The sequence below is a fragment of the Muscardinus avellanarius genome (genome assembly GCF_963383645.1).
Source record: "Muscardinus avellanarius genome assembly, chromosome: 8".
NCBI lineage: Eukaryota > Metazoa > Chordata > Mammalia > Rodentia > Gliridae > Muscardinus > Muscardinus avellanarius.
In genome coordinates, this window is record NC_137794.1 from 39,555,757 (window position 1) to 39,570,491 (window position 14,735).

A 14,735-nucleotide genomic window follows, 5' to 3' on the forward strand; every position below is an offset into this window, starting at 1 on the left:
GGGTGTCAGTTAAATGGACTTTACCTGGAACAAGCAAAGGCAGGAGGGGCCAGTCCTTGAGGCTGCAGGCCCCTCTGAGGCTTGGTGTAGCAGCTGACTCCTAGTTACCAGTGGGGGTGGCAGCTGCCTGGATCACCTTGCCATAAGGGATGAGTCAGGGCTTGGCTGAGCTCCAGAGGGAGATAGAATATCTGGGTATTTGGAGGAAGAGGGGACCACTAAGGCTTTTGCAGGCCACCACAGAAAGTCAGTGTTCTCTTAATTATTTGGAGCTTGGGGCAGGAACAAAATACAAAGTGGCATACTACTTTCTCTCATCTGCCCTTGCCCCACCCTTCCTGGGCAAAGCTTTTGAGTTGAGTACCTGTGAAGAGCCAGCAGGGGTGCTAGATTTCATAGAGATATGCTCTGTGCCCTGGACCCCCACCTAGACTATTCATTTGAACCCCCACTCCAGAAAGGTCTTCTGTTTTGGTTCCTCTTCCTTCTTTCTCCTTCACACCTGCCCAGGACATACCCTTCTCCTGCCTCTGAAACTTGTGAGTCGATAATGGGTTCGCTATCAGTCTAGTATGTCTAAGTCTCTCTATATTTCCCAATGTTAGTCATCTCTTAAGACAAACACAGAGAAGCATACGCACATGTCCTCCCTGCTCTGCTAGAAGTCTTGCTATGTCCTTCTCCAGGTCAGCCAAAATACATGTAATCATACATGTGCTTGTATGTGAGTGAAGCTCAAACAACCCATAACACATATTCAGCTTCTTTCTTTGGTTAATGCTCGGAATATAGCAGAAGGGGTGCAAACCATATAATGACAGGAGGAAGGCGCATGGAGGAGAAACTTTTGTCTTCATGAGGCCACGTGATGGGTGCTGAGTGCATCTTCCTAGCCTCCTGTGTGGTGTGCAATCAGCAATGGGGTATACCAAGTCCTGGGGAGGTGCAATCAGACAGGCCTGCCTATTCCTTTGGCATGGTTTTCTTGGCCACACTTGCCAACTCCCTAAAGCTCTCCCAGAAAAAAGAGGGTGAAAAGGAGTCACACATACTCTATTACAGTGTACACCTCTGGATTCTTCTCCTTTAATGGATTCTAGAACAGCACTGCAGCAGAACCAGCAGTTCTCTAGAGAAATTCTGGGATGGGGGGAATGGAAGACAGAAAATTCTCCCAGATAGTCATGTCCTGGCTTCCTCTACCAGTGTGGTCCTGGGACCTCAGCCCTGCACCCTCCCTCATACTCCAGGCCCACCTTAAATTGAAGCTTCCCCAAGCAAACCCCAGCCTCAGCCGGGGCCAGCTGGCTTAGCATTCACACACTTGCTTCCTGGAAGGTTTGCACTTTTGGACCTTCTGCTGCTACTGCTCAATGACACCAAGTTGCCTCTGCTCCTGGTACTACCTCCATGGTCTAGCCTAGGGAAAGGCGTGGGTCTTGCATGTTGGAGGCCCTGCCAATGTGTGCAGCTCACTTGCTTTTTCAGATTGTTGTGAATCCCTGTTTTTCTATTAGGTATCTCCTTTCCTCAGCCCCACACAACTGTGACAATTTCTTTCCTTCCTTCCTTCCTTTCTTTTTTTTTGGCAGGTCTGAGGATGGAACCCAGGGGAATTTGACCTCTGAGCTACACCCCCTACCCCTATTTTTCATTCTTTATTTTGAAACAAGGTCTCGCTAAAGACCACTAAGTAGCTGAGGATGTCTGCGAACTGAGATCCCCCGGTCTCAGCCTCCAGAATGTTGGGATTACAAGCATGCTCCACCATGCCCAGCTGGTGACAATTTCTTTCAGTGAGCTAATGTACACTTGTCATTCTTTCTGAAGGTGCCTTCTTTTTTTTATTGTCAGTCTGGGTGCATGGGAAAGTACTTCATTTGTACTTTGCCTTTAAGCTGAAGTCTCTGTGCACCCACATATGGAGGAGCTCATGTCTATTGCTTGAGGTCAGTTAGGTTTCCTTCAACTCACCTGGAGGCATATTCTTCCCCATCTATTTATGGTATACTTATCATCTAACTCCTAGGCTTACTTATTTTAGAAAATATTAACATTCTAAAAGTTATTAACTAGTTGTGGGGATAAATGCAAATGCTGGTATCAAAGAGTCCCTGAATAGCAGTGGAATAACCCAATACTAGTGGGCCAGGTGGCTGTTTGGGACATCTTTCCTCCCTCCCAGTGGTGACCCAGGGATCTAGAGCTCAGCTCCTTCTTGTAGCTATGCCATTTGAAATTTAACTTTCAGGTTCACTATGGAATGGAAAGGGGGTGTATGGAGAAAGCACATCCATTCCTAACTACCTCAGCCTAGAAGGGACACTTAGGACTTCTGTTCACTTTCTATTGAAAAGAAGTCATCCTCAAAGTCCCACTTACTTGGGAAATGTAGTATTTCTTTATGCACAGGAAAACAGGAATAAAACAATTAAATGGCTATCTAACTTTGTCTCTGTTGTAAGTTTAGGAGGAAAACTCTCGCCTGGGCAGGAGAAACTCAAAAGCCAGCTTGACCCTGGGTACAAAGGACAGAGAAAATGGATCTACCCTTTAACTCAGTTTAAAAATTAAAGTACTATAGGCCAATATTTAGTTTTGCTCTTATGGAACTGGTTCAAGGACAAAGTTCTCCTTGAGGTCAGAGAGAATTATATTTCATGGAATTGAAACAAGATATCTGGGAGAAGATGAAGATGTAAGGAATGAAAAGATATCTACTTGTAGTGGAAACAGCCATATCAGTGTTAAAAGCCCTAAAGCCATCTATTACAGATTTCCATTGTCTTTTTATTACCAGAGTAGTTGCCAGTGACTTGGAACTTGGGAAGGTTTAGCCAACATACTACAGTGATATTCCAAAATCCAGGAATTAATCACCTCCTTTCTGGCCTTTCACTCTTGTCTTAACACATGCTATCAGCACTCTCCCTTCCTCCTCTGTCTTGGTTAACATTTTATTTGTATCTTTAATGATTTAACAGATGTCAAACCTTGTTATTGGCTTGACAAGGGCTGACATTGCTTGAACTTCTTTGCCTAGGTCTGGTTAGTTTATGAGGGGATAACAGACCACTGATGTCATTTTCATGTGCTTTGATGGAAGTTTTAGTATCCCAACTCCCCTGTGGAAGGAGTTTTACACTTCTAAAGTGGTTACAGCCTTCTTGTTACGTTCTTTTTCCAACACTCTCTTGCATTTTATCTTCTCACTGAACAGTATATTGTAATATCATTTAGGATAGTTGGTTCAACACCAGTGTACTCAAAATTTCCAGATGATATGTATAGCAGGGAAGAAAAACTAGAAATCTTCCACTTCTGGGAGAGGTGGTGGACACTGCAAGCTGATCTATATTGGGTCAAGTAGACTAGAAAATTCTCTGTCTTGTTTGCTCTCAGAGCCATTGCATTTATTGATCAAAATAATCTGACATCATTTTCTAAACTTGTATACATGACTCTACAAGTCCTGCCAGAACCTCAAAAACTGCTTGATTAGCTAATGTTCACTGATCATATTCACAACATCCAAGGAAGCCTTCAGCCAAAGGGAAGGACTAAAGAGAACCCCGTGAATACCAGTTGAGAGCTATACTGAACATGGAGAAGGTTTGGCCTTTGCCTTCAAGAGTTTACAGCTAAAAAAACTGTATGGAAAATATGAACAATCACATAACTGTATTAGTAGGGAAGAAAGAAGTTTTGGTAAAATTATTTGACCTATATTATCTTAGGCAAAAAAATGTGAAAGTATCCAAGAAGGAGTCAGAACTAAGCAAAGGAGTAAGAGTTAAGAGATGATCTCCGGTGTTGATTCTTTCCTGTACTGACTCTGGCTTTAGGGAGGTTCTTTAACTTTTATGAGCCTCCATTTCCTCAACTGAAAAATAAAGTGATCCTGGCAAATGCATTAGTTGATTGTGCAGATCAGATGAGGCTGTATATTTATTTGAAAGTGCTTTAAAATAGTAAAGTGCTACACAAAGGTCAAGCCCAAAAAGGTCTTGCTCTTACTCGCTCTCTTCGCTCTTTGCTCCTCTCTCCTCCCCATCCACACATCCACATACAGACTTCCCTGACCCTTCATTGCAGTGCAAGAGAAAAATCCAATGGAAAGAAGCAGTGCTTTGGGTGGAGGTAATGTGGAAGTTAGTATCATTTGGTGTGCTATTTGGCACCAGAATAATATGTAGAAACTAATATTGGTGGAGACCAGTATTTTTCCCCAAACAAGTTTGCTTCCATCTGCTTTTTGTTTACTTTGTGAATAGAAACATAATTTAACTCCAGGAGGAGGTGGCACTGCGTGATGGTTCTAGATGTCTCTGTACATCAATTTGCCAAATTATCAGTTGCAGGGAAATCATCAATATATATTTCTTACCAGGTAGAAGAGAATTTTAAGGGCCTTCTCACCAGCAGAGGTAGAGGCAGGGACAGGGAATGAGAGACAGCTATCCAGCATGTTCAAAGGAAAGCTCATTTAGTCACATCTTAGATGCTGACTTCTGGAGAAATGCTTGGGTCTGAAATATAAGTCACACAAGAAACTGATATTTAGTTGAGCTACTCTATCCAATCACCTGTGAAAACTACTGATATGACCAGTCACCAGAACTAAACTTTTGCCGGGCGTGGTGGCGCACGCTTGTAATCCCCGCGCTTGGGAGGCAGAGACAGGAGGATCGCGCAGGTTCGAAGCCAGCGCGCGCTGGCTTAGGAGACCCTGTTTCCAAATGAAAATGTAAAAATAGGTCTGGGAGTGTAGCCCGGAGGTAGAAGGGCTTCCAGGAACCCCAATACTACCACCAAAAAAAAAAAGAACTACACTTTTGAAAAATATCCAACAATAATTGAGTGAATTGGTTATTTAGCAACTTGGTCAGAATAGTAAAAGGTGACTGTTGATTCAAATGAGAATGAGTTGGATTGAAACTGCTTTCCTCATTGCCTCATTGTGTGTGTGTGTGTGTGTGTGTGTGTGTGTGTGTGTGTGTGTGTGTGCTTACATATGTACAAGTGTGTTAGGGAAGAGGAGATAGATAACACACTGGCATGTAGGCATTTGAGATCTTCAAAGCTAGATGAGAGTCAGGGTCTTAGTTTTCTACAATGTTTGCAGTTTGGAGCAGGATTCAGAAGAATGTTTAGTTTAGAGATAAAGGTAGAAGAAAATACTGTACTAAACTGTTCCATAGAACCCAGATGTGCTCAAATCTTTATATGAATATTCCATGAGTCCAGAAGCCAGGGAGATTTCAGAAGCACCCACAGTGGGTTTAGAGTTCCGATGTTCCGATGAAGAGTGACTCTGAAGCCCTAAGCTGGTCAGGAATGTGTATTGATGTGATAGGTGACATCTGAGGATTGCGAAGGACCTGGGCAGCTGTTGCAGGACCAGACATCAAAAACTTCAGGTTCTGACCCTAGCTCTTCTGGTAGTGATGTAGAACCAAGCTTTCCAACTCTCATTCAAAGACATTCTTTTCAAATTTCCAGTTCATTTTGGGCCTGTATGTAGCCTTAGGGTATATGACTTACTTTCGGTGTGTGGCACATGACGTACCAAGTGCAGTATATTAACACTGAATGTACTCTATATTCTGTTCAGTGAGGTATATGAGTCACAGGCTTGGATGCCCCTTTGCAGTGGAGGCTGTGGAAGTTCAGCAACAGTTCACTGTGGGCCCGGATTCCATATCAGCCAAAGATGCTCGTATCCGACTCTATATGTGGGACAGAAATAAGATTTCATTATTTTTCAAAGCAATGTTATTTTGGCATTTCATTTATCTGACAATTTCAATCCTAAGTGATGTAAGTACTAATTCTTTTTTTTTTTTTTTTTTTTTTTTTTTTTTTTGGTGGTACTGGGGTTCCTGGAAGCCCTTCTACCTCCGGGTTATACTCCCAGACCTATTTTTACATTTTCATTTGGAAAAAGGGTCTCCTAAGCCAGTGCGCACAGCTGGCTTCGAACCTGTGTGATCCTCCTGTCTCTGCCTCCCAAGCGCGGGGGTTACAAGCGTGCGCCACCACGCCCGGAATACTAATTCTTAAATCTGATATTTTATTAAGATATTTACTTAAGAGCATGATTACTTCTCTAATATATAAATAGCATATGAAAATGTAGTTTAACACTGTTATAATTAATGAACATCACCACAGAGCGCTACAATTAAACATGTCATCCTCTAGGAGTCCTGCAAACTGTGGCATGAAAGGCCAGCCTCCCCCGACCATGTGCGTGTAAGGAGTATGCTTGTAAGGTTCTGCACTTCTCCTCAGCTATCTCTACCTACTTTCAGTATCCTTATGTCTAGAAGGTAGAACTACAGTCTTTTAAATTTTATACTTCCAGATGGCTGCAATCTGGAAACAGAATGTATTAAAGCTGGATTAAATCGATTCAGCCTTCATTTATTGAACATTCACTAATGTGCCAGGCACTGAGCTAGTTACCAAAGGCACACAAATGAATCCACACAACCCTTGCTTTCAAATTGTGTAAAATCCAGTGGGATATTGTTACTGACATCAACAAAACATTCTAGGAGCGTGACTGAGGAGGCTACTACTTTTTGTCTGGTATTGGAGCAGCATTAGGAAAGGTGAGAAGACATTCACATCAGTGGGGCTGAGTCCAGATGTGGGACGCTGCCAGAGAAAGAAGCGTTGATGAAGTCACTGCTCCCGGGGACAGAGCTCAGAATGGGTGAAGCCCAGGGAGAATGGGACGTGTAGCTGGAAAGAAAGGTTGAATTTAAAGCCACATTTAGGATCTTAAATGTTTGGTCTTTGGGGTAATTGGGAGCCATTGAAGGGTTCCATTTGTTTATTTGAGTGTTTTTGAGCAGGGTAATTATGTGACAAGATCTCAGATTTTCTGGAAATATGCCAAAAAAACACTTTGAAATATAAACTAAATGAGAAAAAGAATGAAAAAAAACAGGTAGTAATCCACTGCAGTATAGTATATTGTACCATTTTCTATAGTATAGATGAAAATGGGACTCAAGGCATTGACTAGGAGAAAAGATAAGATAGGTTTTATTAATTTAAAAATATTTTTATTTTATTTTAACTAATTTTTATTGGTGCATCATAATTATACATAACAGCAAGCTTCACAGTGATGTATTCATAAATATACACAACATCACTTGGTCTGTTTCCTTGAGATAGGTTTTTTTTTTGTTTTTGTTTTTCTGTGAGGTTTTTTGGTACTGGAGGTTGAATCCAGAGGCATTCTACCTCCAGGCTACACCCCAAGTCCTATTTTATTTTTTATTTTGAAACAGAATTTCACTAAGTTGCTTAGGGGCCTTGATACATTGCTGAGCCTGGCCCCAAACCCGTGATTATCCTGTCTTAGCATCCCAAGTACTGGAATTACAAGTACATACCACCACACCTGACTTGAGATAGATCTTTAAATAAGCCTGAAGACACTAGGATGAGTCTCCAATATGTGGGATTAAGCAAAATGAAGAGCCAGATGGTTTCAAAGTAGATGGTGATGTTTTTGACTGATATGGAACTAAAATGAATAATAAAAGTTCAAGGAGAAGAGTGACTTTTGTAAATTGGGACATGTTGAGAAATAATGATTGAACATGAAGATTTACTGTTTTATAGGCATTTGTATATCTGTCATCTGCTCCAGAGAGCAGTGGTTTTCTCACCAAATGGTGCTAGACTGTACCTGCTACGTAGTAGAAAATATATATGGAGTTAATGACACAGTAACTCTCTAGTTGAAAGATCTGAGAAGGAGACAGGGATTTGGAAGTCAGTGGCATACATGTGATGCTTAAGGCTGTGGAAATTGGTGAAGTGAGAAACTGAAAGCATGCCAACAGCTGGGCTCTCAGTACTTGAGAGACTGAGACAGGAGCATCTCAGGTCTAAGACCAGTATTAGTGAGGCCCTCAGCAACTTAGCAAGACCCTGTTTGAAAATAAAAACTGAAAAGGGCTTAGAATGTAGCCTGGAGGTAGTTGCCCAGTGTTCACTCCCCAAAACACAAAAAATTAGGAATCTTAGGAAATATAATCTTTTAAGAATAAGAAAAGAACAAGTGAGGATGTCTCAGAGGCAATGATCAGATAAAAACATATTTCAGAAAACAAAAGAGTTTCAAGAAAGAGATGTTGATAAATTTTATTGAATGCCACCAAGGAGACAAGTTTCATGGGAACATAGACCAATGAATTTGTAATTATAAGATTGAAAGAAATAATTTTGTGTAGATTGCTGATTCTCAGACTTTAGAATCAGTTGGAGATATTCTTACCCATAGAATGCTGGACCACACCCACCTTCCATTCTGCATCCTAATTCAGAAGTTCTGGGGTATTTGCAGCTTTAACAAAATTTCTGTAATTCTGCTATTGCTGGGCCAGGACTGTCCTCAGAGAATCACTGCTACAGAGCACCAAGGATAGAAAACAATTGGGTTATTTTCAAATGAAAGATAGGTTCCTAAGAGGAAGAGTTGTTTGGGAGGCAAAAATGTGTTCACTCTGCTCACTTGTGAGAAAAAATATTTTAAAAATATATTTGAAGCTGAAAAGCTTTTGGCAAAACATATAACTTCTTTGTAATTCTGTTTTCTGCTCTGTATAAATAGGGGCAGTAATGAAACCTGCCACTATACATTGTTCTTAGGAATTAATGAAATAATGTACCAGTGATGTGATAGCATTCATTGCAGCTTTTGGTGCTCAAATAAATAATTGTTGAATATCAGCACATGCATTATTTATCCAAAGGCAAATAGCTTTTATACAAATTAATGTTTTTGAGAATAATAATAACTGCCTATGTAAACTCCTGAAGCCCTCCAAAATATTTTTATAATTATAACTCAAATGCCTTCTATTAATTATAAATTGAGCAAATATCAAAGGCTAGATGGCTATTTTCAGAGTCAGAGAAATTTAATACTATATACTATAAAACCTTTTCCATCTTTCTCTTTTAATATATGCCAACTAAAAAAAATCTGTCTCTTGAAATATTTTCCTCTTGTCACTTTAAAAATAAACACTTTAATTAATCATTTAACATTTATTTCATTAATGTGATGAGTGACTATAAATCACTACAACATGTGTGGGGAAGACTATGAGAATCTGTTCAATAAAAAATCTGAATGTCAGAGAATTTAGCTAGAAGCCAAAATAAACACTGTCAATATTCTTTATTAAACAAATGAAGTAGTCCTTTGAGTCATACTGTGTTTAAGTAATTGAACTCTACAAAACAGGTAAGTAAAGCAGGATTTCTGAAAACAATTAAAGTTAGATGTTTTACAATGTTCTAATATAGGTGAGCAGCAGTTATTCAATGTGTTTTTTATGGTTGTGTAACAACAGTAATTTAAAATTATGTTTGTATTGTTAGAGAAGGCAATACCACCTGTGATAATATCCACTTCATACCGTTGTCCTGAGGATTAATTTGGGTAACATACACAAAATTTTAGAATACTTGGAACTGAGCGCACATACTAGTAACAACGACAAGCATAATAGCTACTACTATTTTAATCTAAAATTGTGTTCAAATCATTGCTACGTTAGCCTAGTTTAATCACTAGTAAGTACATCTCCATGTAGAAGGTATTATCAGTAGCCTCATTATACACACAAGCAAATTAAGCTTCACTGAGGTGAAGCAGCATTCTAAGCAATACATGTAACTCCAGAGTGCCCTTCCTACACAGCCACTGTAATGCACACGCATGGATATCACCTCCACGGGTCCATGTGCGAAGTATGTATTAATCTGATGGAAAGAGTGGATAATGCTGAATTGTATCCAGTGCATCTAATTTTGAGGATTAAAAAAAAAGCATGTTTGAAGTTAGTTTGAACACAGGAAGTGTGTCTGAATGGAGATCGTGACCATATGAAGAGTTATTGGAACATGGCGAATAAAATGCTACATACATTCTTTGCAACATGATTCTGGTAAGAGGCTTGGGTCTAGAATATATAAAGAACTCTTATCAGCATACAAGAGGGACTTTAGATAAAGACAAATTTCAGTGGAGAGTGATAGAGGGGGTTGAGGGGCGGGCAGGGAGGTGATGAAGGAAACATTTTCACTGGTATGTATGTATATATATATATATATATATATATATATATATATATATATATGATTATCAGTGTCAATCTCTAAATCATGTTCTGGGAAGAGGAGGGAGTGGGGAAGGAGCCGAGTGTTGTGTGCTTATCAGTCTGAACTACATTATGATGTGTCAAAAAGAACCAATTAAAGAATATTTTTATTTTATTTTTAAATAAATTTTTATTGGTGCACTGTAGTCATTCATCTTAATGGGATAAAAAACTTGTGGAGATATACATGCACATATCACCCAATCAGCCCCTACCCAATCCTTAACCCTTCCCTCCCCCTCCCTCCTTCTCATGCTTGGTTTCCTGATTGACTTTGATATGTTTAAGTACATCATGTGTTTTAAAGAGTTTCCCTCTTCCAACTCCCATCCCTCAAATAGGTCAGCTTAATTGCTCCTCTATGGTATCCATACTATAGAAAAGAAAATTTTTAAAAAAGTGGAGAAAAAAAGCAACATTGAGGGTACAGGAAAAAAAAAAGAACTCTTACAACTCAATAATAAAAAAGACAACCCAATTAAAAGCTGAGCAAAGGATCTGAATGCCTTATTGCACTTTTCAGATATTATGGTTTACTTATTTATTTGTTTGTTTATTTATTTATTTATTTATTTGGTGGTACTGGGGTTCCTGGAAGCCCTTCTACTTCCGGGCTACACTCCCAGACCTACTATATATATATTTTGTTGTTGTTGTTGTTGTTGTTTATTTTTATTGGTGCATTGTAATCATACATCACATTGGAATACAAGACTTGAGAGGATATACAAGCACACATCATCCAATCAGCACACATCCACTCCCCATCTCATTCCCTCCCCCTCCCTGATTCCATGCTTGTTTGGTGATTAACTTTGATACATTTGTTTATGTACCTCCTGCGTTTTAAAGAGGCTCCATCCTCCCCTATTCCATACCCTCTGATTGGTCACCTTAGTTGCTTCACTATAGGGCCCTTTCTATAGCTCGACCTCTTCCTATTGCCCCTTTTCTCCTAGTTTTTGCTGATTAGGGGAAGCATCTGATTTTTATTTTCTGCGATATTTCTCTGTGCATGCCGCGTTGCAAGTACCGATCCCACTCTTGATGGCCCCAGTAGTGGCCTGGCTACCTGGTGGACTGATCCAGGCCTCGCTGGCTCAAGCAGCGGCCTTGCCTCATGGGAGGCCCTGATTCTGGCCTCGCTGGCCCCCACACCAACCTAACCCTTCAGCTGGCTCCGATCCCAGCCTTGGTGGCCCCAGCACCGGCTTAGCCTCAAGGCAGGCTCCGTCCCAGCCTCACTGACCCTGGCACCGGCCTAACCCCTCGAATGACTCCTCTCCTGGCCTCAGAGGCCCCATACTGGCCTTGCCTCATGGCAGGTTCCGATCCCGGCCTCGCTGGCCCCGGCACCAGCCTAACCTCTCGGTAGGCTCTGGTCCCAGCCTCGGAGGCTCCAGTGCCGGCCTTGCCTCATGGCAGGCTCCGATCCCAGCCTTGCTGGCCTCAGCACCGGCCTAACCCCTCGGCAGGCTCCGATCCCGGCCTCAGAGGCCTCAGTAGTGGCCTTGCCTCACAGAATGCTCCAATGCCGGCTGCTGGCCCCGGCACCGGCCTAAACTCTCGGCAGGCTCCGATCCCGGCCTCAGAGGCCCCAGTAGCGGCCTTGCCTCATGGCAGGCTCCGATGCCGGCCATTGGCCCCAGCACCAGCCTAAACCCCTCGGCAGGCTCTGATCCTGGCCTCAGAGGCCTCAGTAGTGGCCTTGCCTCAAAGAAGGCTCTGATGCCTGCCGCTGGCCCCAGCACTGGCCTAACCCATCGGCAGGCTTCAATCCCGATCCCAGCCTCGAAGGCCCTAGCACCGGCCTTGCCTCACAGCAGGCTCTGATCCCGACCTCACTGGCCCCAGCACCGGCCTAACCCCTCGGCAGGCTCTGATCCCGGCCTCAAAGGCTCCAGCACCGGCCTTGCCTCACGGAAGGCTCCGATCCCAGCCTCACTGGCCCCAGTACCAGTCTAACTCCTCGGCAGGCTCCGATCCCAGCCTCGGAGGCTCCACCACTGGCCTTGTCTCACGACAGGCTCCAAACCCAGCTTTGTTGTGTCCGTCGCTGGCCTCACCCCTCTTTGCCCAGCCATTTGTCCCACGTTCTTGAGGGTGTGTGGTGGTAGCATTCTGCCTCTGGGGTTATTACTTCAAAGATTCCAGGTGTAATGCATCAGATCTCTGCCTCCCCTGAGTACTGGCCATTGCCATTGCCACTGACTCCACCATTTCAAATCTTTCCCAAGCTCTTTTTCCCCTCTGAATGTTGTCCAGTGTTCCTGAGCTTGCACGATGGTAGCATTCAACGTTTGGTGTAATTTCTCCAATAAATAAGGTTGGTAGGATCCGATTTCTGCTTCTCCTGAATACAAGTCTCCCCCACCATCGCAGAAACCACTTCCAACACAGCCTTTCTCTAGGTCTCTGCTAAACTGTCTCCTTAGAGGTGATGTCCAATATTCTTAAGACTGTAGAGAAGAAACAGTCCTCCTTCACGGGAAATTTTTCCAAAAGTTCCAGATCATTTGGATAAGTTTTGTCTGCATCTCCAGTATCCTGGCAACCGCCACGGCCTTCTTGACCCCTCTCTGATATTTTTCTTTTTTCTTTTTCATTTTCTTTTCTTTTTTTCTAATAAGAGGAGACAGTAGGTGTGGTTTGAGGAGGTTGTGGGATCAGGCACTCAGTAGCACTGTGACCCGGGCCTGGTTTCCTTCGGGGTCCAGCGTGCTCCACATGACTCTGCCTGGGGTCCAGAGTCCTGTGACCTGGGCCCCATCTCTATTTTATATATTTTTTATTTGGAAACAGGGTCTCTTAAGCCAGCACGGCTGGCTTTGAACCTGTGTGATCCTCCTGTCTCTGCCTCCCAAGTGCGGGGATTACAAGCATGTGCCACCACACCCGGCAATATTATGGTTTACAAATTGGACGTCTGTGCAGCCCTGGATGATGGGAGCCTATCAGCACATTTTCCCAACAGCCTGTGTTCACTCCATGTCTCTGTGTCACAATTCTCACAATACTGCAAGCTTTTCCATCATTATTACATTTGTTATGGTGATCTGTGACCAGGGATCATTGATGTTACTACTGTCATTGTTTGGGAGCATCTGATAAAGATGCTGTGAACATAGTTAAAATGACAACAGAAAATTTTGATTATTACATGAATACAGTTGATAAAGCTGCAGTAGCCAGGGTCGAGAGGATTGGCTCAAATTCTGAATATTCTATTGTGAATAAAATGCTACCAACAGCATTGCATGCTGCAGAGAAACCTTTCAGGAAAGGAAGAGTTAGGAGACGAGGCAAGCTTCATCACTGTCATATTTTAAGAAGTTGCTACCAGGCATGGTGGCACATGACTATAATCCCAGTATTTGGGGAGCTGAAACAGGTGGGTCAAATGTTTGAGGCCAGCCTCAGCAATGTAGTGAGGCCCTTCAGAAACTATGCAAGACCCTGTTCCAAAATAAAAAAGGGCTTGGGATGTAGCTTGGAAGTATAATGTCTCCAGATTATTCAATCCTTAGTATAAAAGAGGAAGGAGGAGGAGGAGGAGGAGGAGGAGGAGGAGAAGAAGGAAAAGGAGGAGGAAAGAAGGAAGGAAGGAAGGAAGGAAGGAAGGAAGGAAGGAAGGAAGGAAGGAAGTCATTTTCACCACCACCTCAGCTTTGAGCAACTCCTACCCTGATCAATGAGCAACCATGGACATTGAGACAAGACCCTCTGCCAGTGGAACAGATTATTACTCACCCCAGGCTCTTTCAATCTAGAAACTCAAGTTCTTCAGATATGAAATTTTTAACTGCTTCATGGGTTTTCCTATTATCTTCATGTCTTTTCTTTTTTCATTCAAACAAATTTACTTTAATTTTTTTTTTTTTGAGGGTTTGGGGATGGAACCCAGAGGCATTTGACCTCTGAGCTACACCCCCTGCTCTATTTTTTATCCTTTATTTTGAAACAGGGTCTCACTAAGTTGTAGAGGGTCTCACTAAGTAGCTGAGACTCTCCGCGAACCGCAATCCTCTGGTCTCAGCCTCCCAAATGCTGGAATTACAAGCGTGCGCCACTACACCCAGCTACTTTTTAATATTTTTGTTGGTTCATGGTGATAGTGACATGCACGCACATAGCACTTGATGGGCTTTCCCCAGCTCCATCTCCATTCTCTTCTTCCTCATCTAGGAGAGTAAGGCTTAGATTGATATTCTCACATGTGTACATAATGTTGATGGAAGTGTTTCCTTCACTGGTCCTCTCCCCCCTCTCCCTGCTTCCTAGACAACACCTCTCACTCACTAGGGACTCCTCCATGACTGAATGTCCCTCCTATGGGACAGTTAATTGGTCCTATTGGGATCAATTACTGTCTAGCTTATGCATATGAGAAAAAACAATATTTTTCTTCAAGTGACATAATTTTGTTCTTCTTTATTGCTGAGGAGCATTCCATTGTGTGTATGTCCCATAATTTTGCAATCCATTCATTTGCTGATGGATACCTAAGTTGGTTTTATGATTTGGCTGTTGTGAATTGTG